The sequence below is a fragment of the Myotis nattereri genome (assembly GCF_964212035.1).
Source record: "Myotis nattereri genome assembly, chromosome: 14".
NCBI lineage: Eukaryota > Metazoa > Chordata > Mammalia > Chiroptera > Vespertilionidae > Myotis > Myotis nattereri.
In genome coordinates this window covers 43,796,079-43,822,000 of record NC_138089.1, presented here as the reverse complement: position 1 = coordinate 43,822,000, position 25,922 = coordinate 43,796,079, and the positions used below count along the sequence as shown (strand labels likewise).

At 38.8% G+C, this 25,922-nt stretch overlaps 1 protein-coding gene across 3 annotated transcripts in view; it reads left to right on the top strand.

Annotated features, from left to right (window-relative positions):
* The window catches only part of THRB (thyroid hormone receptor beta), a gene marked incomplete at its 5' end in the record, with an annotated part of 280,575 nt that overhangs the window by 108,866 nt on the left and 145,787 nt on the right, over window positions 1-25,922 (top strand). For all 3 annotated transcript variants that reach the window (XM_081105803.1, XM_081105802.1, XM_081105804.1), the window contains one exon: window positions 17,575-17,646. The remainder of the gene's footprint in view (window positions 1-17,574; window positions 17,647-25,922) is intronic.

Genomic DNA, 25,922 nt, shown 5'->3' with positions numbered 1-25,922 from the left:
CATCACTTATTGCCAAAACATGTTTTCTACTTGTATATCTTTTTTCAGACAATTTTCAGAAGATGTTTGAAACCTTTTCTTTTATTTTTATTATTTTTTTTTTAAATATGGAACGCTTCACGAATTTGCGTGTCATCCTTGCACAGGGGCCATGCTAATCTTCTCTGTATCATTCCAATTTTAGTATATGTGCTGCCGAAGCGAGCACTTGAAACGTTTTCTTTCTTTTTCCTCTTTCTTCATATATATATATATATATATAATTTCCCCCAGAGAAAAATTTTTAATCTTTTCTTCCTTGAACTTCACTTTGGTTTGGCTAAACACCCTACACATGAATGTCTTATGTACTAAGCACTTTGACCCACTGAAAACTCAGACTCAAATAGATTGCTTAATATTCACCAAGTACCCTCACGGCTTTAGGCACATTCAACCACCTTAGGTATTCTGTGTGTGCCATGAGTTGAATTCTATTCAGTTTATTCTTAAATGAGGGAATGTTGGCGTGGTCTTAAAAACTGAGTTAATGCATTCTGAGAAGAAGCCTTTAAGAGTTCTGAGGATGTTAGCCTTCCATGTGGTAATGTCCTGCAATGTCTTTAGACTCTTAAATTCCTGCTGCTGGCTCTCACTGGATGAAATTCTTTTTATTCAGGTTTTAATATCTTTTTATTGATTTTTTAGTGTGAGAAACATTGATGTGAGAGAGAAACGTCAATTGCTTGCCTCCTACATGCACCTCACCAGGGATCGAACCCACAAGCCGGGTATGTGCCCTGATTGGGAATCAAACCAGTGACCTTCCAGTGCACGGAATGATGCTCAACCAACTGAGCCACACTAGCCAGGGCATCACTGGATGAAATTCTTAAGCAATTTAAGGTCCAAAGTCGCCCTTGACTTACCCCAAGGAAATATGACTTGCTAAACCTTGATTTATTTCCCATCACTATAATACTTAAGAAGGTCCATCTCCTCAATAAATAATCATTCAAAAGTAGTATCAACTACTCTAAAAATTAAATACCCTAACCATAAGAAACAAAAAATATTTGGGTGTTTTTCCTTCATTTTCCCACTCGCTTCCCTAGTCCCAACTGAAAGCTGGATGGTTATGCAATGATTATGGTGTGTGTTTTCCAAGACAGCGGTAGTGGTGGTATTTATAATAATCTGACTTTGAGGAGTCATGGACCCCCAAGTGTGTGACCTTAAATCTATTAGGCTTCCTATATCCCTTCACAGGTACAAACACCACACACATACACACACACACACACACACACACACACACACACACACATGCAGCCTACAGATGTGGTTTATTTTACTTGCACACAGTTTTTTCAAAAATCTAAATTTGTTGACAACACATTATGAAAATCTGGGTTTTAAGTTTCTTCTGAAAAAATCAGAACATTTGGCACTCCTCCACCCCAATTTCTCCATAGCAACCATCAGCTGGAGCTGTAGGAGCCGACCCAGTGATGTTCAACCTTGATAGCACAGTAAGATCACATGAGGCGCTTTTTCAAAAAATACCGATGCCTGAGCACCCTCCCCCCACCCCACGCAGACCGATTAAACCATCATTTTCAACAGCAGCAGTCGCAGCAAATGTTTACTGAGAGCTTGGAAAGCACCCTGGAAAGAAAGCTAATATATAGAATACATTCATGTTGGGGACACAGAACATGTCTGCAAATGATGATAAACAACCATATGAGATACAAGATCAGCTTAGCACCAAGCGTGCTATATAAAGCAGTGGTTCTAGCTTTGCTGCCTATTTGAACTACCTGGAGGGCTTTGAAAAATCCTGATGCCCAGGTTTGCACCCCAGACCAATTACATTGAAATTGAGAAGGGAAAAAGGAACTCAAGCATCAGTATTTTTTTTTAAGCTGGGATGCTCATGAAACCAGAACGTTGCAAAGCAAAACCCGGGAGACAGACCGGTGCTTCTCAAACTTGGAGATGAATGTGCATCACCTGGGGGTCTTGTTAAAATTCTGCTATTGATGCAACAGGTCTGGGTTGGGGCCTGAGGTTCTGCATTTCTAACAGCTTCCCAGGTGATGCTGACACTGTTGGAAAGGGGGCTACATTTTGTGTTGCAAGGATGTGGGAAATAAGCTGTGCTGCTTTTTAAATCTGCGATGCTTGGACGATTCTGTTTATCATTCTGATCAGCAGTTTTTTTGGCTATAAAGTGGGTATAACAGCCCCTCCCTCCCCCCTTGAAGAGCTATTAGGACTAAATGCAATAATAAAGATGTATAAAGTGCCTTGTACAGAAGATGTTCAATAAATGTTTTTGTCACTGGAATTGAGAAGAGACAAGCATGACTTAGCAAGGTGCACGGGATCATGTCTTTAGCGTTTTTTTAAATAAGACCCCTTATTTGAGTAGAGAGAAGAGCTGGCTGTAGTGTTCTTTGTAACAAGTGCTTAAGTTTCACAAGTAATCCTCAAAGCATTTATTTTTCATTTTAATTCCCTTTCCATCTTTATGCAAAATTGCTGCCAAATAGCAAGATTTTTAAAATGGATAAATTATAGTTGATTTTCTCTGCCTCTGCCACCCCTGGTAGAGATACCAGCAAGCTATAAAGTGGAAGGAGGGAGCAGAAAGGATGGACAGAGAAAGCCAAGGTCATGCTGAAGATGTGGCTGTCCCTTTGTTACATGGGCAAAGAAGGCAACGCCACTGAAAATTTCATTTCAAAAAATTAAATACTTTCCAGTTCTGCATCATAGTATTTCCAGAGGCATAAATGAGAGAAGTGGAATATTATAGAAAAGTCCATGAGTAATTAAAGTAATGAGAAAATTGTCTAGGTATCTACTAACAGAAGATATGGTGGTTTTTAAAACATAGTCAAATTCTTTGACTCTCTCCCAGCAAGACATGTGTGTGTGGGGGGGGTGTCCTCTCTCCTGGAATTTGGGTGGGCTTGTGACCACTTTGTCCAATAGTGTCTGGTGGAAGAGACACTATATGATTTCCAAGGCTGGGTCATGAAAATCCACATGGCTTCCCTTTTGTTCTCTGGAACACTTGCTCTTTGGTCCTGAGCCACCAACCACTAATCCCAACTACCCTGAACCTGCTGTGCTAGAGAAACCATATCTATGCACTCTTGGAAATAATACCAGCTGAGCTCAGCCTTCCTGTCATCCCTGCCTAGGTGTCATGTATGTGACTACCAGTCCAGCCATAGTTGAATATCACTGGGTATCTTTGTTAACACTGCGTGAAAGTAGAGCCACCCAACAGAGCCCTGCTTGAATTCCCAGCCCACAAACCTGAGCGGGGTAATAAAATGGTTGTTGTTTTAAGCCATTACATTTTGGGGTGGTTTGCTTCCCAGTAATAGATGACTTGAAAAGGGGTTAATTTTAGTTTTTGTATAAGAATCATCTTGCCGAAACCGGTTTGGCTCAGTGGATAGAGCGTCGGCCTGCGGACTGAAAGGTCCCAGGTTCGATTCCGGTCAAGGGCATGTACCTGGGTTGTGGGCACATCCCCAGTAGATGTGCAGGAGGCAGCGGATCGATGTTTCTCTCTCATCGATGTTTCTAACTCTCTATTCCTCTCCCTTCCTCTCTGTAAAAAATCAATAAAATATATTTTTAAAAAAAAAGAATCATCTTAATTCTTCCCAATGGAAGAATATTAAATTTATTTGTGTATGTTAAGGAAGTCAGGAGAGCATAAAGAATATGCAAGAGTCAAGAGATTTGGGTTCTTGCATTGATGCCATTTATTCCTAAATTAACCTATAAAATCATCTGATCTCAATAAAATAGGAACAAAAAAAATTTAGAGGAAGGGTTGGCTGGTTCTGTGGCTTCTGATCTTCTTATGAAAAAAACAACCATGTGAGAATTGATGGGAAAATTGCAGTGGAAAGAGGATAAAGAGCAAGTCCCAGTCTAACTCAGATGTTAAAATACACTATAAAGCAAAGGAAATTAAGATAAACCAGTGCCAACATGGGAATACACAGGCAAATTAGCAGAAGAGAAGAGAGATCAGATATCATGTAAATATTTATGGGAATTTGGTATATGATAAAGATGGCATTCAGAACAATGAGAAAAGGATGGATTATTCTTTCATGTTGGGTCAACTGGCTAACTTTTTTGGGGGGAAATAACAAAGCTGAATACATAGCCACTACTTATGCCAAAATAAATTCCAAATGAATAAAAGATTCTGACATAAAAACAAACCATGAGAGTACCAGACAAGTTTTTAAAAATAACTCTGGAGTGCATAGGCCTTTCTAACTAAGATACAAAACTCAAGGGCTATAAAAGATAGGTATTTATATCTGAGTATATAATTAAACATTTCTTTATGACAAAAAATACCCTATCAACACAGTCAAATAACAGACACCACACTGGAAAATATACTAGTAACACAAATGTGACATGAAATTCACATGAATTTAATTACTCTTTTAATTACTAAATACAGAACTCTTATGAATCAAATTAAGATCCAAACAACATGAGCATGATAGATGTATAATATGAATCTTCTTCTATGAAACAGAGGACATTCAGATATATTTTCATGTGTGTGCAGGAACAATTCTGGGAGGATAAATCAGGCTTTATTGATTTATGGTGGCCAGCATTAGGGAGTCTCACTTTCCAGCACATACTCTTGACATTTCTTTTAGCGACATATATATTTAATTTCTGTTCTAACCATAAAAGGGACAGTAATTCCTGGCCCTAGTCGGGTAGCTCAGTTGATTAGAGCATTGTCCTGATGCGACAAGAAGCAACCAATGAATGCATGAATAGGTGGAACAACAAATGGATGTTTCTCTCCTCATTCCCATGAGACTTCGTTTAGAGAATGAGTCACACACAGGTTGCAGAAATGTGCTAGCAGATGCAACCTAATCTGTACAAACCCTCTAAACAAGCTTGACAAAGGAGGTCGATTATATTTACCTTGCAGTGTGTTTGAGAGACCTAAAGTGGTCAGATAGTGTGAGAGGGTCTGAGAGACAGTAAAAGGAAGGAAATGATGAGAAACTCCTAAAAAGCAGAAAGGCTGGTCCCAAAGATGCCAGGCAAGTCTTCACAGCCATAGGGACTTATAATTTTGTTTTCAAACCAGAGTCTTTATTCAACCTGCAATCTTGGCTTTCCTCACTTTTACTCACAGGTTGACACTCTTGGAGAGCAGAAACACAAACAGAACACAACCTTCATGCCATCTCCCCTCCAGTGTGTACTCTCGATGACCCAAATATCAGTTCCCAAGTCAGTAGTAAATGTCTTAGCCTAGGACTGGAAGGTGTTCTAAGATGTTGACAAAGTTCGCTTTTCTTTTATAGACCAAAAGCCTATGGGCAGGTCTTAGTGACTCTTTATGCCTCGTGTGCCTTTCCAAAGTAAATCTGTTTCTACTCAGTATGTGATAGCATCGGATGTTCCTTTAAAACTCTTTATTTAGAAACTTTGATTGAGAGTAGGGCATTAGACTACCATATTGTAGGTGGTGCACCCATCCACATTACTGAGAAATTGTTTTAAACATTTAACAGTTTAGCAAGAAGTAGAGGTTAGTAGCTTTGTTGCCAAAATCTCAGTACAGTATTTACAATTTGCCAGATGGACTTGCCTTATTAGATTTTGTTTTATTTCAATTAAAACAAACCAAAAAAACACTTCTTAATTGATGAAGTGGCTTGCTAGTAACATGGTTTTATAGGAGTTTTTCTTTTCATGTCTTTTTTTACCGTATGGAATTATCTGTCAGAAATAAATGAAGGAACAGATTAACCTGTCTTTTTCCTTCCTGCATCTGCCAGTGCAGCAGTGAGCCTTTGGTGGTACACCCTACTTACTGGCCAGCACGGGTCAGGGAAGTGACAAAGTAACTAGCACCCACATGAAAAATGAAGATACTCTAGCCTGCGTGCTGGTGTGCCTGCTAAATCAATTACGACTATCCTCTGGTCCTGGCTTACCGTGGCAGCCTCATTTCTCTGGACTGCCTTCATTTCCTTTCCAAATAGCTGTAGAGTGGACTCTAGTGCTCACTTCGGCCTTGGCCAGCTGGGTAACATTAGTTACTGTAGGACTAGGGAGTTTTACAAAGGGAATTTATTAGTGTTGTGACATTTATATTAACTGGGTGGACTTTCAACTGGGCCATCTAAACCTTTCATGTTATTTATAAAGTACAATTTTAAAAAAAAATTTGATTTTGGAGAGGGAGAGAGAGAGAAAGATATTAATGATGAGAGAGAATCATTGATCAGCTGCCTCCTGCATGCCCCACACTAAGGATTGAGCCCACGGCCCGGGCATGTGCCCTGACCAGGAATCAAACCATGATCTCCTGGTTTATATGTTGACACTCAACTGAGCCACACCGACTGAGCTATACAGTACAATTTTAACTCAGTCCACACAACCTGCATGAGAAGATATAAAAAAAAAATTCCTTTTTAAATTGGTCTTCTTTCATGTAAATATGTCCAGAGGGGTAAGAACTCACATTTTACTTTTACTTTGCATGAGACTCTGATGAGCTGTGTTCCTATTCTCTGTGTTGTTAGGAATTTAATTCCTGAAGTTATCTTTAAAGAGAAAATGAACAAAGTTTCCACATATTTATAAATCAATTAATGAACAAACTAGAATGTATAAATAAGTGCATTATTATATTTTTTACAATAGCTTTTATTTATCTAGTTGTAAGAGTAAATCGATGCCTATAGTGGAATTTTGGGTGGGGGTGGGGGGACATGCATTTAATATTCATTCTTAATTTCACTAGCCAGTGATTGGAGCTCCTCTTAGGATTTTGGAGTGTTTCTTCCAAATCCTTTTCTATGCATATGGTGTGTGTGTAAAAATGGTTAAATTCGTATTTTGCATGTATAGTTTTTCATCTTCCTTTTTACATTTAACATTCGATTGTGGTTATTTCTCACATTGTGAATTTGTAATTTTTTGTTTTAATGGCTGAACCACTGCTTTTTCTTAAACATTCCCTCCCCCCATCCCCCACCCCCCAAACCCCAGTGTGGAACTTACAGGCTGCTTCTGATTTCATACTAAAGCAAATACTTCTGTAGGCATCGGTGCATGTAAATCTTGGTTTGCATTTTTGGTGATTTCCTTGGGAGCATCCTTGCTCACTTGGAACTAAAGCAGAATCAAAGCCTCAGATCCATTTTCTAGGGAAGAGGTGATTCATTTCAGCCCTGTTAAATCCCTCCTCACTGATGACCCCTTTTTGCTAAAGGAATGATCAGTCACTTTCACATCCCTCTTTAGCCCACAACCTTGTCTTCCCTCACAAGGACCACTTTACCAAGTCAGACCACCGTGCTCGGCCCAAAACAGGCTTTTCTTTCTTTGGGAAGATAAGCCAGGATGGCAACTTGCCCACAGTGCTTCAAGGCCCTTTTGTGGCCAAAGTTTTGTTCCATAGGACCAGGCAGAATGTTTTAAAATGAAAGTTTTACAGAGGTGAAATGTGTCCCTGTGTTAGAAAGATAAGGTTGATTCTCACATGCCTGGACAGGTTCCTTCCCACATGTTTGCTCGCTCTGCTGTAGACACACAATTTCAATGACCTGAGAAAGACTTTACACCCTGAAAAGAGAGATAAAGGAAACTCAAGACCGTGAAGTCCTTTATCACAGCGGCGCACATAGATGCTCACACCATTCTTCATTGTCAGTTGCAGGACCCTTTTGTTCCTCTTTCAAAAAGTGGCTTTGTGTTTCTCAGAACGAGCGGGCTCACTCTCTCCCAGCTGTCAGAAATGCAAGAGAACTTCATGGAAAGCAAGAGTATATACGGTTCCCTGTAAGGTTAGAGGTGAGCTCCGGTCCCTTCGTCACAGTGGCCATCTACTCTCCTGTGCCGGAGACGTCGTTACAGTGGAGGGACAGGAAGTGTCTCTCTTATAGGCATTGAGCTTCTTATTCCTAGGGAAGTGCCACCCAGTGCCTTGGGAGGACCTTTTCTCTCTTTACTATGTGACTTTGAAAGCTGTTTTTTTAAGGACTTGCTCTGGGAAAACTTGTGGCAACTTATAAAGATACATACATGACAATAAGTTCACATAAATTTAAAAAGGAAAAAGAACAAGAGCATAGAGGAAAACAAGGATAGACACGAATAGGGAACTGGAGATTAGATTGATACGCAAAATGTATACCATTATTCTTGCAATAACTTTTTATCGAGTGCCTAATATCTTCCAAGAATCTCGTGTTAGAACACGTTTTTCAAACTAAGTCACAACACATTAAGCCATCTTGGTGAGTGACCACCATTTTTAACGGAATGGGATATGTGAAGGCTAGAGCAGAACAAAACAGAAAATAGTAGAGAGCATTGCTCAAAGTAAGGGCATTGTTTTAGGTTTATGTGTATGTGTATTGAATCACTATATAAAGTGTATTTTTTACTGTGGTCATAGTAAGTGAAAATGTGTAAACCACTGACCTACAGGAATGCACAAATTTTGGTTAAAGAAGGTATCCTTAAATTTTTCCTAGTCCAAGGGCAAAGGTTTCAATAGTCATATTTCACTAAGATGTTTTTTGTTATAGGGTTTTATCAGATTGGGAACATTTCCTTTCCATCCCAGTTTGCAGAAGTTTTCATCCTAAATAGATTTGAATGACGTAAATGTTTTTATATAAACGCTTTTTCTGCATCCACTGACATAATCATATTTTTTCTCTATTGTCTTGTTAATAGGATGCTTTACATTGATTGATTTTTTCCAATATTTTTCCAACCTCCTATTTCTAGAATAAATCCCTCTTGCTCTTGTTATCCTTTTAAAAATATCTCAGGATTCAGTTTGTTGATGTTTTTTAGTATTTTTCTCCTAAATTCATAAGAGATATTAGCTTGTTATTTTCTTTTCTTGTAATATTCTTGTTTAGTTATGGCCTCAAGGTTGTGCTGGCCTCATCAACTTAGTTTTATATAATGAGAAAAGATCTACCTTATTTTATATTCTGAATGAACTATGTAGGATTGATGTGCTGTTCCTTTAAGTGTTTGGGAAAATTCACCAATGAAACAGTTTAAAACGAGAATATTTTGTGAGGAAATTTTTAAATACAAAGTCGATTTCTTTAATGGAAATAGGATTATTTAACTTTCTATTACCTTTTTCCCGTTTTGGTAATTTTTTTAGTGGTTTATCCATTTTATCGGCATTTTCAAATATTGCCATAAAGTGCTTATATATCATCTATTATTGCTTGCATTTGAATTTTACAAACATTTTAAAACTAAGACATTACAATTATTGTCAAACAGTTAATATTCCTTTAGATTTGCTGCATATTTACCATTTTTGTTTCTCACTATTCCTTTCTGTATTTCTGAGCTCCCATCCAGACCTTTTTTCTCCTGCCGTCTTAAAGTAGGTTCTTTAATACTCTTTTAGTGTTGGTCTGCTGATGGAAAATTCTCTTAGGATGGCTAGTCTAAAAAAGTCTCTACTTCATCATGTTAAAACAGCCTTTTTGAGGTCTAGTTATATAAAACAAACTGAGTGTAAAATATACAATGTGGTAAGTTTTGACATATGTATGTTAAAACATCACCACAATCAACACACTGAGCATATCCATTACCCTCAAACTTTTCTTATGCCCCATTTGATTCTCCAAATGCAGAGAATAACTTTGGGGGCACTTAGAACAAACCCATATTCTCCTGGGCCTTTGCATTGGGTTCATCAGGGAACTAGATAAATATCTTCCAAATTCCTGGGACAACATAATAATAACAGTAACAGCTAACACATGTCATGCGTACGTGTGCCAGGTACTTTCTAATACTTGATTTTCTTAATTTAATCCTCATTACAACTCTACGAATTAGGTATTATTATTGTCCCCATTTTGCCATTGACAAACCTGAGTTAGGTGCTAGAGCTCCCGAAAAGTGTTCTCAGGACATAATCAAACCCTTTGTGCATCCTTTGGCCCGGTGAAAATCTACCTGGACATTCACTGGTGTCTCGGTATCAAGCACAGATGTGTTATTTCTAATCCTTTTTTCTTGTTTTTATTTTAGAAAATTTGAAAAATATGGGTAAATATAATGAATAAAATTTCAATCACCAATAACTCAAACACCCAAAGTTTACCACCTTTAGGATTTAATTGTATTTCCTTTGAGTCTTTTGCCACTATAGATAATGCCACACGAACATGTTTGTCACTGAAGTTTTGTATGTAGCCATAATCATGTATTCTGAGAAGTAGAAATGCTGAATAAAAGAAGGTGGTGAATGTCAGGCTTCTGATGCACTCACTCACGGGGTGGAGACGGAAGATGCACAGTAAGCAGATGAATGTCAAAGTCTCACATGTAAGGAAGAACATTTCAGTCCTGTTTATTTTTTCCTTTTAGAAAGAGAAAATGTATTTCTTTTTCTTTTTTTAAATAAGTAGCTTTCTTTTAGTAGATACCCCTGAATTTGGAGGCATAGAGCCTTTTATTGTTTACTTGTTTGTTTGTTTGTTTGTTTGTTTGTTTTTACGGTTAATTATGTTGCTCCAATTCCAATTGTGTTCACTTGGTCAAAAGAATCATTCCCAAGTCCGTTCTGGTATATAATCTGGACTGACAACCCTCAACGCCCAGATTCTGCCATGCTTTGTTTGGAGATCCTCGGCGGTGGCTCTCCGGAGTGATGAATGCCATCTTTGTTTAAAGGGGCAAGAGGGAGAATAATCTAATTCTACCAAAGAGAGAAGACAGTAAACCGATCCTGTGTTTCCATTGCTGTTGGAAAAAGAACAGTAAATGACAGCAAAATTGAATAGCTTGATACTTGCACGGTATAAATTACCCAGCGGAAGAGATGTGTTGAGAAGCAGAGTGAGGATTTGATCTCCGCCTTTCAGTTTTCAGTCATTGTCAACCACCGAGTACAAAAGTTGGCTCCGCAAACCTTGGCTTCATCCAGGATACCAGGGAGAGAGCCAAGAGATTTTTTTCCCCCTGCTAAGTTGCTCTGGATTGGTCTTTTGTGGATATGTTTACATTGGTGAATACAGTCAGAGTACTTTAGTCATTTTGCTACAGTAGTGTTTTTCAGACTGTTGGGCCCTATTAGTGGGTAATGAAATCAATTTAGCTGGTCATTACTAACTTTTCTTTAATGGAATAGTATTTAAAATAGAATATAATCGAATATAGAATAGGATAGAAAATATCACAGTGCCTCACATAAATAAAATATTACTTCATGACACTTTGTTTTAGTTAGATATAATCACATACATCCAATTATAGGTACATGTGTTATGGATTAAAACATACTTTTTATTGTGGGTTATGGCCAACTACTTACTGTTGAGAGTTTTTTATATTAGAGATTTTTTCTTGGAATATTTTTGTATATAGACAATTTTCCAAAATTTCTTTTGTGTGGGATTGAACAGATCAAACTTTGGAAGTTGGGGTTGATGTGAACAGGGAGTCTTCACATTGATATGGACAATAATTATCTTTTTGATGATCAAAACTCTAAGTAGAAAAAATATTTGTTTATCTAAGTCTGCCTTCATTGTGGTCCTATATAGAAAGCAACTCTGATAATGACACTTCTTTTCAAATATCAGATGGAAAAACCCCAAGGTTAGAAAACCACCAGAGTGGCATTCAAACACCAATCCAAGGGTCACTTTGACAAGAGGATGGCTCATGGTCATACTACATACCTACTTGCCTATAATTGGAGTTAAGAATTTACCAAACAGTGAAAACACTAGTAGTTGATGGTGATGACATGTGCTGATTTTAAAACCTTATTATTCAATAATGGAATAAGTTTTCATGTTTGCAATATTTCCCCCCGCCCCAGTCAGTTTCATTCAAATCTGTGTTGATTGCTTTGGGTTAACATTAAGGGGATGTGTAAGATCTAGGTCAGTGATGGCGAACCTATGACATGCAAGTCAGAGGTGACACGCAAACTCATTTTTTTGGTTGATTTTTCTTTGTTAAATGGCATTTAAATATATAAAATAAATATCAAAAATATAAATCTTTGTTTTACTATGGTTGCAAATATCAAAAAATTTCTCTATGTGACACGGCACCAGAGTTAAGTTAGGGTTTTTCAAAATGCTGACACGCCGAGCTCAAAAGGTTCGCCATCACTGATCTAGGCAGTTGCCAATTGCATATTAGTAAGATTTTCACATGTGAGAAATATGTATATGAATATGTATATAAAGATCATAATAGCATATGATACATTCCAGCAAATATATTCATTTATTGACACATCATCTTTATGAAACTAAAGAGCAGTTAATACAATAAATGAAAACAGTTGTTCTAGAAAACGGCAGTAGCTGCTGGGGGCTATTTGAGAAGGATTTGGAGATTGTGTTAGGCCTCAGGAGTCATCAGTAAAGGTTGTATCTGATTAGTAATGTCTGTGATGAAGAGAGGAGGGGGACAGTGGTGATATATATGCCATGTGTTTATCTCGGAACTTTTCAATTTTGTAAATTTTTACAGTACCTTGGAAGCATGAGTTGCCTCCTCCATTTTATAGGGGGAAAGGAAGGAATAGCAAGTGGATGTAGCCCAGAGTTAAACCTTTTCGTAATCTCTGGTTCTTATTTATTTCTGTTCACATTCATCCTATTTGTTTAGTGCCTCATAAATGTTTATATCGCCCTCGCCATTCCCATTACCACTGTTACATGTTTCATCTTCGTTAAAATAATTATTGTAGGAGCTTTCTAAATCACTTCCCTGTTTCTGGTGCTTACAATGGGATCAAGGGTCATGGACTCCATTGAAAAAACCATGTGAAAGCTATGTACCATCTCTCAGAAAACTGAATGCTTATACAGACCCCTGCCAGTTTGTCCAGGAGCACTGGGAATTCCCGAGGTCTACCCTTGACTAAAACCCCTGGTCTAGTTGTCGCCCGCCAATCTACCCATCAAATTTCTATCAGGGTAATATTCCTAACGTGCAGTTTGGATCATATCACTCTCTGCCCAGAACCATTTCATTTCCTGTTGACTTCAGAAGTCCAATCTGCTTGAATTAGATTCAAACTCTTTCAAGCTCTCACCTTTGTAGCCTCATTGCTCCTTCCTCCTAAATACACAGCCTTCTCAGCCAAACTAGAATATTGCAGTTTCCCCAATAACTTCTTCACCTTGCTCCCACAGTTGCTTTCTAACCTTCAAGTCCAGTGTCTATTCTGATTTTCATTATTTTTGTGGATGTTGCTCTCAAACCTGTATAATATCTTTACGTTGTGGTGGTGTATTTGCCTGTTGGCCCCTCGGGTGTTTGTTTTTTTCTTGCCCTTCCCTTGTATTCCTGAGAGGTTGCTCACTGAGGGTTGTGCTGTCCAGGCTTCCATCTGGCTTCAGCCATTGGAAAGCCCTGGAAGGGAATGGAAGATTGAAGGAAGGGAGAAGCCAGGGCACTTCTTCCCCACACTGTCTGCCTCAGACAGTATCTCTGATGATAACTGTGTCTCCTCTAGGACTTCAGAGGAGGACCTTTGAGCCTTCAGCTTTTGCTGATTGACCCTGGTTCCAGGGCTCTGATATTAAACATTTCAATTCTTTGTCCATATAGCTCAGGGATTTCCTGCAATTACTGAGTTCCTGGATGCCTCATTTTCCCATTTGTCTTTCCATCTTTTTCTTGGCCTGTGTAATCAATGCCTTCATTATAGTCCTTCTGCTTGAATACTTAGACCAGTTTACATTTTCCTGATTGACTCTTGACTGATACAGCTGGTATTTGGTGGATACTTGCTGCATTTTACTACCTAATTTATATCATCTTCTATGTGGTCATCTCTTTTTTGAGTGAACCAGAAGTAGGTCCTATATCAGTCATCTAGTGCCCAATAGTATTACCTGGAATTACCTGGCATAGTAACAAATTACCTCAAAACTCAACAGTTTGAAACAGGGGCATTTTTAAGTTCATGGGTCTGAGGGTTGGCTGGGTGGTTCTTCCACTTCAAGCTGGGCCTACTCATGCATCTGTAGTTAACTGGAGATCAGCTAGGTGGGTCTGCTCATTGTGCCTGGGTTCTCTCATATGTATGGGGCTTGGCAGGTCAAGGCTGATCTAGGATGGCCTTGGCAGAGACCACTGACATGAGCAAATTCCCTTCCATGTTTCTTAACCATTACTGGCTAGCCAGGCATGTTCTCATGGCGATCACAGAGAAGCAAAAGAAAAGACTTAAACATAACAAGAACTTTTTCAAACATCCACATGCAGCAGACTTGCTAACATTCCATTGACCAGAGCAAGTCACATGGCCAAAACCAGAATCAAAGGGATAGGAAAATAGACTCAGCTTCTTTGATGAGAAGAACTGCAAAGTTACATGACAAAAGGACAGGTATAGGGAGGAGTGAAGAATACAGGCTATTAATGCAATGCAGTCAGTCTGTCTCAGGCTCCATTAGATTTTAAGAGACCTGAGATAACACAGGTGCAAATAGATAGATAATAGATAGTAGATAGATAGATAGATAGATAGATAGATAATATATGGCATTAATTTTTGCCATAATAGTAATCCTTTTAAAATGAAAACTTTGTGATAAAATATACATTATATATTTACTAATCTCTTCCATACTGTTCATGTGTACATAGTTAGTGAATGAAAAAAATAGACCAAGGAAAGAGACATTTATAAATAACATATTAGTTAACCAAGTTAAAGGGACTTTATTTATCCTTTAACCTTCAATTTGCATTAATTGGGAGCAGTCCTGGGAAATTGTGCCAACCTCACCTCAGGTCAGATGGCTTAACAAAATGAACTTTTTCATGCCCAGAAATAAATGTATTCCAAATATAAATATGAATCAGGTACAAACAGATTCTTTTGAAAGTACAAAATAACCACTCTGTTAATATATTTGTGCCCCAATTAAAAATGTGTAAAGAACACACATTCTGAGCTAAAGTTGTCCCAGGAAGTTATTCTCATTTTTGCTTTGAATCTTGGGTATACAAACTGGGCCACCTCCTTTGAGCTGTGAGCTCCCTGTTTTCTAAAGAGAAGAATTAAAAATGGGTATGTTTAGGTTGGAAGGGTCTGGGGCTTGACCTTGCTACTTCAGATTTCCTTCATCGCTAAGAAATCACTTTGAATATGTCTACTTGGAGTACTCTAATTTGGTTTGTCCTTAGTTTGAGGCACACCATGAAAGACGCTGTCTGTCTGTATTATAGCAAAATTTGGAAACCACCTCAATGACACTGTTTTTCTGTTTTTTTTTCTGCAGTTTTATCTTTACAACCTACATTTGTTCTCAGTAATTCAGAACAAAGCCTGTGACATCCTACTGCCTGGATGAGATTGCTGGCTAGCCTCTTCCTCACTGTTTGACTTTGAACAAATGTTAAACCTTTCTCTGCCTCTCCTTTCCTCCTCTGAAAAAATAGGGTGATTAATAATACCTACCTCTGCCCTGGCCAGTGTGGCTCAGTTGGTTGAGTGTCAGCCCCTGTACTGAGAGATCACTGGTTCAATTACTGGTCAGGGCACATGCCCCACTTGCAGGCTCAATCCCCAGTAGGGGGCGTGCAGGAGGCAGCCAATTCATGTTCCTCTCTATATATAATCAATAAAAACATAAAACGATAATATCTACCTCACATGATGATTTTGAGGATTAAATTAAGTGAAATTAGGTGAAAGAATGTTGCATAAACCATCCCACAAAATGTGCTGAGTAAACGTTATGTATAAAAATGCTTATTATATTAATCATCATATGAGAATTTTTATATTGTTTATCCTGAGTCAGGTTCACATTTATTCTTCAAAGTCTAAATCAGAATTATAGCCTCAAAAAAATAAACCAATGTCCATTATTATTTTCATACAGAAGGCACTGTTTGTTTTTAAATATTAATGTTAGGGGTAGTGGTATATATTTACTCATATGTGCCATAAAAACGCAACAATTACAAACGCAAGCTTCTTCTTGGCATTGGCAAGTCAGCCTTTGAGAATGCTTTTAGAATATGTGTCTTAAATGTCTTCATCTTTGGACTCCTACTCTCAGAGTTTCTGATTGTCCAACAAACAGCCAGGTGATAGTAACGGCTTGGAGTTTGGAGATATAGGACAAGAGCAGTGGAGAGAGATTTTGAAGAAAATATATAAATATGGCCCCAAAGTCTTCCTTCATGTTGCTTTAAAGAGGAGGAAATTAATAATAAGCAGATCAATTTTTAACAAATATATTTTGCCTTTTAACACACTGAATGTTGATTCTGCATGAAGTCATCCCGCAGAACAGCCATAGTTAAAACAAGACAAGGCAACATCCCGAGAAGCTCAAGAGTCCAGTGGCAGAGAAAACTCACACCTACACACAAACATACGCACACCCACACATACCCAACAATCACTTAATGATATAATAGGTGCTTTTATGGGGCCATAAACATTGGGTGTTGGGCGAAAGGACAATAAGCATATATATTTATTCACTGTGGCAGCTAAAGGGATGAGCTGGAGATCCACACAGTTAGCTCTCACATCCCTAACATTGACTCAGAAATGCAGAGCGATAGACACATATGCATAGATTCATTTCGTATAGGTAAATTAAAAACACAACACTGTGCATTGTCCTGGGTACACATATTGTATGTGTATATTTTAAATGTGGACTACAAAGTTGCAAACAGATGTATGTTCTGGCCTTGGAGTGGAATTGTCAAGGAGATTATACCTAGGCTCTATTTTTAATTTTTTTTAATTAAAAAGGAAGAGCAGATGTGAAAAAATTTTATCAGCGGTCCATTCTAGGTAGCAGGAACCCAGACATTTGTTCTACTGGCCCTTGTTTTTCTGATGGCTAAGTTGCATACAACAAAAATTGGGGAACCACAGTTAGTTGAAAAGCAGCTTCTCACTTGTCCCTACACTTGGAGACATTGTCGGCTGCACAAGCAGATGCCGCTGTTTGTTTGGCCGCCTCTTTCATCCGTTTATACCTGTGCGAAGTGTCCCCAACATAATCGCACTTAGCACAGTCTAGACAGCACCATAGCGTCATGCTTGGATGCAAGTCCTGTGGTTTCACCACAGGGCACAGTTGAAGCTTTTATTTGTTAAGACCTATCTGAGCCCCAACTGGACCCTCATTAGCACATTTCTAAATTGTTTCAGATTCACATTTGTCTTTTAGTCATTTTCCCAGGCTGAGAGTCCAAAACTCCTGAGTCCTGTCCACAGAAAAGTAGGTCTTTGGGATCCACAGGCGTTGTCCCCTGCCTATAATGTGTTACTATAATCTCTGTGTTAAAGGATTCTCTGAAACCATCGGCAACCATCTCCCCTTTGGAATGAGATTTTATCTAAGTCTATTTGCATTTATTCAAAATCAGAGACAGCTCTGAAACCAGACTCTATTTAAACATAGAAAGAAGAGCAGATTAAGCAAATGTTGGGGAACTTAAAAAAAAAAAAAAAGCACTTGTATTTATTTTCTTGTGTTTCCTTTTTTCCAGATCTGCGGTTTCCCCCCCATTGGCCGTCCTGCGTGGGTGCCAAGTTCCACACGTGATTTCATGGATCAGAAGGTCAGATAGCAGGCCTTATTCGGGTGTTGGCCGACTCGTGATCTCTATGCTTGTCACTTTGCAGCATTGTGGGAATTATCTTCTAATTGTTGGCACTGCTGCTGTTGTTCTTTAACATAGTTTTGAATTCTGTAGGTATTCAGGGAAATATAAAACAGTAAATGGGCTTTTTAAAAAGCATAATTGGAGTAAAGGAATGCCACAAATTCGCGTGGGGGAATAAGAGTAATGATAAGACAGGGAGAGAAAGGAGCCCATCTTTTCATTTGTTGTGTGGGAAAATTGTGCTCCATGAAGATCCAACAGTCCCTCTTCAGTCTCTCTTTTGTGTGTGAAAAAGTCCTAAGACTTACATCACCCGTTGGTTGGAGCAAGTCAGATAGGACGGAAGCGCCTGTGCAGCAAGGATCCCCTGTCTTGATTGACAAGCCCTCTGAATTCTCCCTGTCCATTCCCAGGTGTTTGCCAATAACCAGCAGCTCCTTCTGCAACGCAAGGTTAGAATTCGGAACCCGGTTTGTTTACATTATTATAACGACAGTTTCAGTTTGTCTCTGCAGTTAAGGTTGTGTCAGCACTTCCCTTGCTGTGTTTATTGTTTTTAGCAGTTTAAAAGCGACCCATGAAAAAAGTGGTTCCCTGGCTGGAAGGTGGCATTCCGGCTGGGCCCGCGTCTGGCGGAGTCTATAGAAATGCGCGCTGGCTGTGGGAGCCCGGTCTTTTGAATGCTGTCTTTGTGCCTCCCCTGGCCCAGGGCCTCTGGCCCATTGTCTAGGTGCCTCAGTTAGGGGTGGCGCTATCTGATGGTAACTAGTACTAATATTACAGTACTTAGTGCCCAGGCCCTCCCTGGGGGCCCCCGTCTGACTGCCTCTGTCTCCCAGCCTTCTCTCCAGGGGACCAGTCACAGTTCTCATGTCAGAAAACTCTATTTGTAATTTATAGAATAATCGGGCAAAGGGACCTGCAAGGGTGGTCTAGACCTGTGGTTCTCTCTAACTTTTTTTTTTTTTTTACAAAGAACCCTTTTCCCAAATAAAAACTTTCAATGAACCCCCATTTGTAAGACATGGAAAAGTACAGCTGTTTTGTATGAAGATGAGAAGGGAGCTGCAGACCCCACTCTTCGGCCTCCTCTTCACCCACGCCCAGTCTAGGTGACTTGTCAGGTCCCTCACCGCTCCCCGGAAACCTACCACTCCTCAGAATGCCTGCACACCATTCTTGCAGGCGGTTCCCTCAACTGACAGATACGGAAACTAAGAGGTGGTTTTTATAGATGCTATAAACGTGAAGCACTAGACACTGAGGAGTTCTTGCTGTGTTCATTCATTTGTATGTAGTTTTAGGAAAGGCACAACTCACCTATGGTGATAGGAATCAAAACAGTGGTTACCTTGTGAAAAGAATGGATTAACTGGGAAGGGCCACAAGGGAATTTTCTGGAGTGATGGAAATGTATAAAAACACAGAGAGAAAATAAAGCCAAACAAACAAAAAAATACTTACTAGGCATTTACTAGTAAGGAATGAAAATACTGATGAACATCCTTATATACTGAGAATGCTGATGAATTTTCTTAATGCTATGTCGGGTCTAAGGTCACTACACAAGGTTTCAGAAAATATGAGACTAGCTGATTTTCCAATCCTTTCTTTGTTCAGTAATTACCCAAACCAGGGAAAAAATACTCAGAGAATTCCAGCCAATGGAATGACTGACTATCTTTCGGGGCCTTGTACCCTGTAATGTGGCTAAAGGAAGATAATGGGCATTCTGGGAATGGAAATCTCAAGTATGTACTTGATTCATGCATTACTTGGACATGTGCTATTGATAATACCTGGGAGATTTATGAAGAATCTTCATAATTCTTTTATCCTTTGCTGCCTCACCTGAATGCTTTTCCATGACCTATAAAATGCAAGGTTCCTTCTCATTTATCCTAGCAGAATGGAACCTCTGGTGACTGAGGTTGGAAGACAGGCCTAAATAGTACCTGTACAATAAGCTACAGGTGGATTCGGGCGTTTTGCTTTTGACATGTGTCAGGTAGTCTCAAATGACTGGCCGTGTACCTATACCCTTGCAATAAGGTATGTTGACCCTCTGAAAAGCACTTTCTTCCCCCTGAAATACTTTGAACCAACTCTATTTAAATTTTCTCTATTTGTGTGTTTTAGAAGTCTTACAGTAACGTAGAAGGTAATTATTTTGGTTGGTTGAGGTCATAGGCCAGGACGTTAGGATCCAGCAGCCAACTCTGCCTTCCAGAGCCTGATGAGGAAACTGGGGCTGGGAAGAGCAAGACATTTGTTTTTAAAGGAAGTAATGACAGAGCTAGGAAATGGCAAGAGAGGGTCCCTTGGAGCCAGAGCAGGAAGAATTTCAAGCTCCTCCAATGTTCCAGCTTTTGAGGCTGTGTTACTTTTCTTCAGAAAGGACAAACTACCTACTCCTTGAGTGATTTCCCAAACAAGGGCTTTGGCCTATTTAATTCCCAATGTGGATCCACACTGACAAAAACTCAGTTCCCTAATGAAGCTATGGCAAAACTTCCATAAAAAAGAACATTTTCAATAACCAGACATTTTTAAAATTCACAATTACCATGCTTTGTCTGCACGTACACGCAAATTTCCTAATCAAATTAAATTCAATTTAGCAAGAGATTTTTTATATGACCAATTCAGTTTAATGTGCCTAAGAGCAGAAATGAAAGTACACAATGTTTGCAGAATTTGCTTTTTTGCAAAACTCGCTTTTTTTGCAATTCTGTGTGCATTTGAAAGGAACTATTTCTTCAGATCATTATGAGTCAGCCTATCCAAATGGAAAATACCAAGATGGAAATTGTATGTCTTCTCCATTTCAGTGATTTGGGGCAAGTGATTTTCCTGGCACCAAAGTTCTTGAAATGTATGTATGTGTGTATGTATGTATGTATGTATGTGTGTATGTTTTTGTTTATTTACTTACTAGGTCAAATGTTCTTACGAAAAACAACCTGTGTAGTCACATTTTGCTAGTCCTAAGAATGAGAGTGAGAGGGAAACATCAATAATTGAAGCCCAATCTATTGATATTTTTTCCCATTAACTTTTTAAAATCAGCAATCTGAACCACTAAACTGCTAATAATGGCTGTTAATAAGTGACAGAATACCCTAATTTGAGTTTTATCTCCTTTTCCTTCTCCCAACTGTTTTTCTTGTTGCTATTGGGCTCATAACAACTAAAAAAAATAGGATGAAAGAAAAATGACAGACACTTTAACCCTCTCTGATTGCATTTTGTAAAGCCAGTTTGAGTCCCATTTTTTTCCCTGCAAATGTTGGAGGGGGGCAGGTTTGGTTGTCACCGGCTGCCTACTGCTCAAGGTGTCTTCTCAGGAAGTTTGCTGAGGCAAGCATTGTAATTTCTGCTGCAACATCCTAGACAAAGTCTCTCATTAAAAAGTAATTGCCCTTACACTTACACAGTAAAAGCATAAACACATGCATGGGAAAAACACATGCCAACTGTAAACTAGTGGCTAGCTTGGCAAGAGAAGGGCGCGAGAGGAAAGAGATAGGGAGAGAGGTAATTAGTGTTTTGCTAAGTTTTATTTCTTATAAAGAGACACGAAGCAAATAAAGCAAATCTAAACGATGGGTATGTGGGTGTCTGTAATATCATTTTATACGGTCTTTGAATGTGTGTAATATTTCGTACTTTATTTTTTACTTAAGCAAATGCCCAAATATAGGCAAAGTGATTTGAGTCCTTGAAATTCTTTAGCCATAATAATCTGCTTACAAATTACATATCATACTTTTGTGTCTTTGCACATGCTACTTCCTCTCCCTGCCTGTCTCTATCCTACTGTTCTCAATGTAACCACTGCACCTTCCCAGACTCATCAGAGGTATCACATCCTCCAGGAAGCTTTGCCTGATGCCCTGCTCCCAGTTCATATCTGGTTTGGAGGTCCTATTCATTGCTCAAAGCACATTATGCATGTTTGTATCATGGCATATATTTCACTGCTGTGTAAACACTGGTTTGCTTCTCTGATTTCCAGGACTATCATGTCTGGCTGAGCTGCAGTACCCCAGTGGGCACCATTTACACACTGTCCAACCTGCACAATTATGGAGGCAGTTCTGCCTCCTTCCCACCAGAGAGAGACCATCTTTATACCTCTGCGCAAAATACCCATTCTACTTCAAGTGCTGGAATTGGCACATATTTACATAACAGACACTTGTTTAACGAATGAAAAAGTGAGCAACCAAACTCTAGTTTTCTTGATGAAGAATTCTTTAGACAAGCGGTTCTCAAAGTGTGGCCCCTGGACCAGCAGCATCTGCATCACCTGGGAACTTGTTAAAGTGCAGATCCTTTGGCCCCCTCCCAGGCCTACTAAACCAGAAACTCTGGGGGTGGAGCCCAGGAAACTTTAACAAGCCCTCCACATGATACTGATGCATGCTGAACTTAGCGATATACTAACTTAAACATATGAAAACTAAAAGCAAAGGTTTTATCTTACCTAGGTTGGGTCTGGAAAGGTGAAGAGGAGTGATCTAGGAACTGTAAGGGCAGTGGGGTCAGGCAGAGGCAGTAGCATATGCCAAGACACAGAAGCACGATACGTAATTTGCAGGCAGATTGTTATGGATGAAGTATAGAATTCAGGCAGTGAGGATAAGACAGATGGAAATCTGGAAGTCTGTTTTAGGTGTTTGCGTTTTAATCTGACAGTCATAGGGAGCCATTTAAAATTTTTAAACAAAGTAGTAATTTAATCCAGTTTTATATTTTAGAAAGTATCCTATGGCAATGATGTGACAGATAGGATGGAGGTGAGGTTGTGTCAAGTAAGCAGCTATTAATTAGTTTCGGTGTAAAATGATGAGAGCTGACGATGAAGAGATGGTGGCGGTCACTACCTATGAAACTTTCAGTGAAGGGGTTAGAATTTGATTCGGGACTAGAAGAATAAACAAAATTTGACTTTTATGGAAGAGGAGGAAGGGAGAGGGGGGTTTAATAGTGCCTAAAAACCTATTTTCAATATTTAGCAGGGGGTTTTGTGTGTGTTTTTATTGTTATTGTAGGCAGTGGGTGGTTTCATGTCTGAACATTTGCTGTATTGTGATTTAATACATCTAAACAGATTTTTATTTCTACTTTAAACTTTTGATACACTAATATATCGTTGAAGTTGAAATTAATCAATGATGAAAATTTAACAAGGACACAGACTTTTAAGTGTGCATTTCTTTAGAACTCAGAGGCCAACATCACCATCCAAGTAATGCCCCTGTTCTGCAATCTGTTTTATAGACATCTTTATTATAGGCATGTTATGTTGCAAATGCTTAGCCAAGTGCCTATCTACCCCCACTCGCTTGAGCCTGGCTGAGCCAAAGGATGAAATTATTCACCCTCTCACCCCCTAAATGCCAGCACTTAGCAAAGTATTTGTCACATAATATGTGTCTAGCACTCAGTTAATATGGTGAAAATTCATCTGCTTGTAGTCAAGAGAGACAAAAAAAATTATACATAAAAAGATCATATAGCCTGGTTGGTGTTGCTCAGCGATTGAGCATTGACCTATGAACCAAGAGGTCCCCAGTTCGATTCCCTCTCAGGGCACATGCCCGAGTTGTTAGCTCGATCTCCAGTAGGGGGCGTGCAGGAGGCAGCCAATCGATGTCTCTCATCAATGTTTCTATCTATCCTCCCTTTCTCTAAAATCAATTTAAAAGGCTTATTTAAAATATAATATATAAGTTTCCTTTTGATTTCTATTTAGTCTACTTTTTAAAGAAATTACCTGCACAAAGGAATTTAATATCAGCATCAACTATATGGTGGCAAACATACTTGGAATTGAAAAACAATCGATATGATGGAAGGCTCTGTGAATTGTTGTCTTTGCTATTAATATAAATTATTTTTATACTTATCAGATATGGAATGAGAGAGAGAGGTCCCACTTTAAGCAAACCTTATATGGGATCACTTGTATTCACAGAACAGATAAAGTGAATAGCAAATATTTATTTAGCAAAATCTTTCTTTGCCTACAGATTCAAGATAGCTGCTTTATGTATCAAGTTACTGAATAAACTTAGATGTGTTTTGTGCCCAGCTTTATCAGAGACCCAGCTGGGCTGTGAAGGGGGCTCATTTGTAAAGATATCTTATGAATTAAGTAGCTAAATATACATTTGAAAGAAGTAATAGATAGTAACTTTGATCTACCTCAAGATTCTAAAATGGTTTGGTGATAGAGTCTCAGACTTACTTTCTGAATCCCCCTCTTTAGGTACATTTCTACAACTGGTACTATGATTTCCGGAGTATTTTAGCAAAGGGCTAAGGAGTGTCTGCCCTGCTTGTGTCAGCTATTGGTTTCCAGTCACACAGAATTATATACTACTGGAGATAGAAGACATCCTAGAAACAGTCTCCTTTCTTACTCAAAGTGTGGGTTATGGCAAGTAGCATTGACACCATCCGGGAGTTTGGTAGAAATGTAGACCATCAGGGACATCTCTAGATCTAGTAAGCCAGAATCTGCACTTTAACAAGATTCTTATGCACATTAAAATGGAAGAATGTTGAATCCATCCTCAGTGTCCTTGAACTCTGCATGGCTAGCTCTCTTGTATGATTGTTGTTGTTGTCAGCCTAAAAACATTTAAAAACAGAGTCATTAACAGCTTCTATCTTGGCTTGGGGAACAATTGCAATTTTAAAGGGCAGAAATGCTGTAGCCCAGGAAGCAAAGAAAGAAAAATAATTCAAATATATATATATATGAACTATGGTTGCCTGGAGCCTGAGTTTGTTGGAACAAGTCAACTTGTTAAGGAAAACATGATGACAACTTTATCATGGGCCACTTAATGCTCGTCAAAATGAATGGCATCATTTAATGGAAATCTTGGACACCAATAGAATTACTTCTAAATCCTGTTTTTTCATGCTAAGTTTTTGAAATGCTGGGTGTACTAGTAAAAGTTTTGGGTGGAGTAGGAGGTGGAGTGAATGGGAGACAGGTAGGCATGAATGCAATGCTCATTCATGAAAAACGCACTTATAGCTAAATTCCCACATGAGTTCTACCTGTACCAACCTAGGACTGACCCATTAAATGGCACCCAGAGGTGCTCGCATTGCAAAAGGTGGCAGGATGTTAGGAAAAAGGAGATGAAGGTAAAGGTTTTGATCTTTTCTGTAACAGATTAGATGCAGGACTATGTGATAAAATGAACAGGAGTCTGTACCCACATAGTGTTCAACCACAGAAGATACAAGCTTCTGTGAAAAGAAATATCTCTCAGTAGAACGTTCTAGCCAAATCAAAACCTTGATAATAACAATGGAAAAATTACATTAATATTCTTTTGCATCTGGGCAACTATGCCCTGAAGCAATTAGCTTTCCGTTCAGAAGGAAAAGCTGAGGAGAGATTCTGATGCACCCAACATCTGGGCCCAAAAGACAGAACACTGCCTTTGTGGAGCTTTAAGCAAAGAGAGCAGCTTCAAGTGTTGCTCTGAGAAAGACTTTAATGCCTAACTACTCCTATGAGGGGTCATAAGACCGGCCCCAAGGCAAATCCAATAAACTCTGTGTTATTTGGTGCATGTCGATTAGATTAAGAACAACAAAGATGCTTAACCCATTTACCTACTTTTCCCAGGAACTTTTTTTAAACCCTCTGTTTGAACCTGATATTTGTAATTTATCATGAGCTTTTGAAACAATTTTATTTTCCTGCCCTTAGGCTATAATCCAGTACTGTCCACTAAAAATATAATGTGAGTCAAAAAGCAAGTCACATATATAATTTAAAATTTTCCAGTGACCACAGTAAAAAGGAAACACTACAGATGAAATTCATTTTGCTATCACATTTTCTATAACTCAGTACCCAAAATGTCATTTCAACAAGTACCAATATAAAAATCATTGAGACATTCTACATTCTGTTCTTCATGCTAGGTTTTTGAAATGCTGGGTGTATTGTACACATACCAGTATAACACATCTCACTTCAAACTAGCCACATGTCAAATCCTTAATAGCTACATGTGGCTAGTGGTTTAGAAGAACCTGATGAAAACTATAGACCTTCCTCCCAGAAAAAAAAATCACATTAGCCCACAAACCTCTAAGGTTTGCTCTGATAGGGTGTAGGAATGAATAGAGTCTTTGGGGACATGCTATTAGCTCATCATTGTAACATAACCAGTTGAGCTATTCAGCCTGTA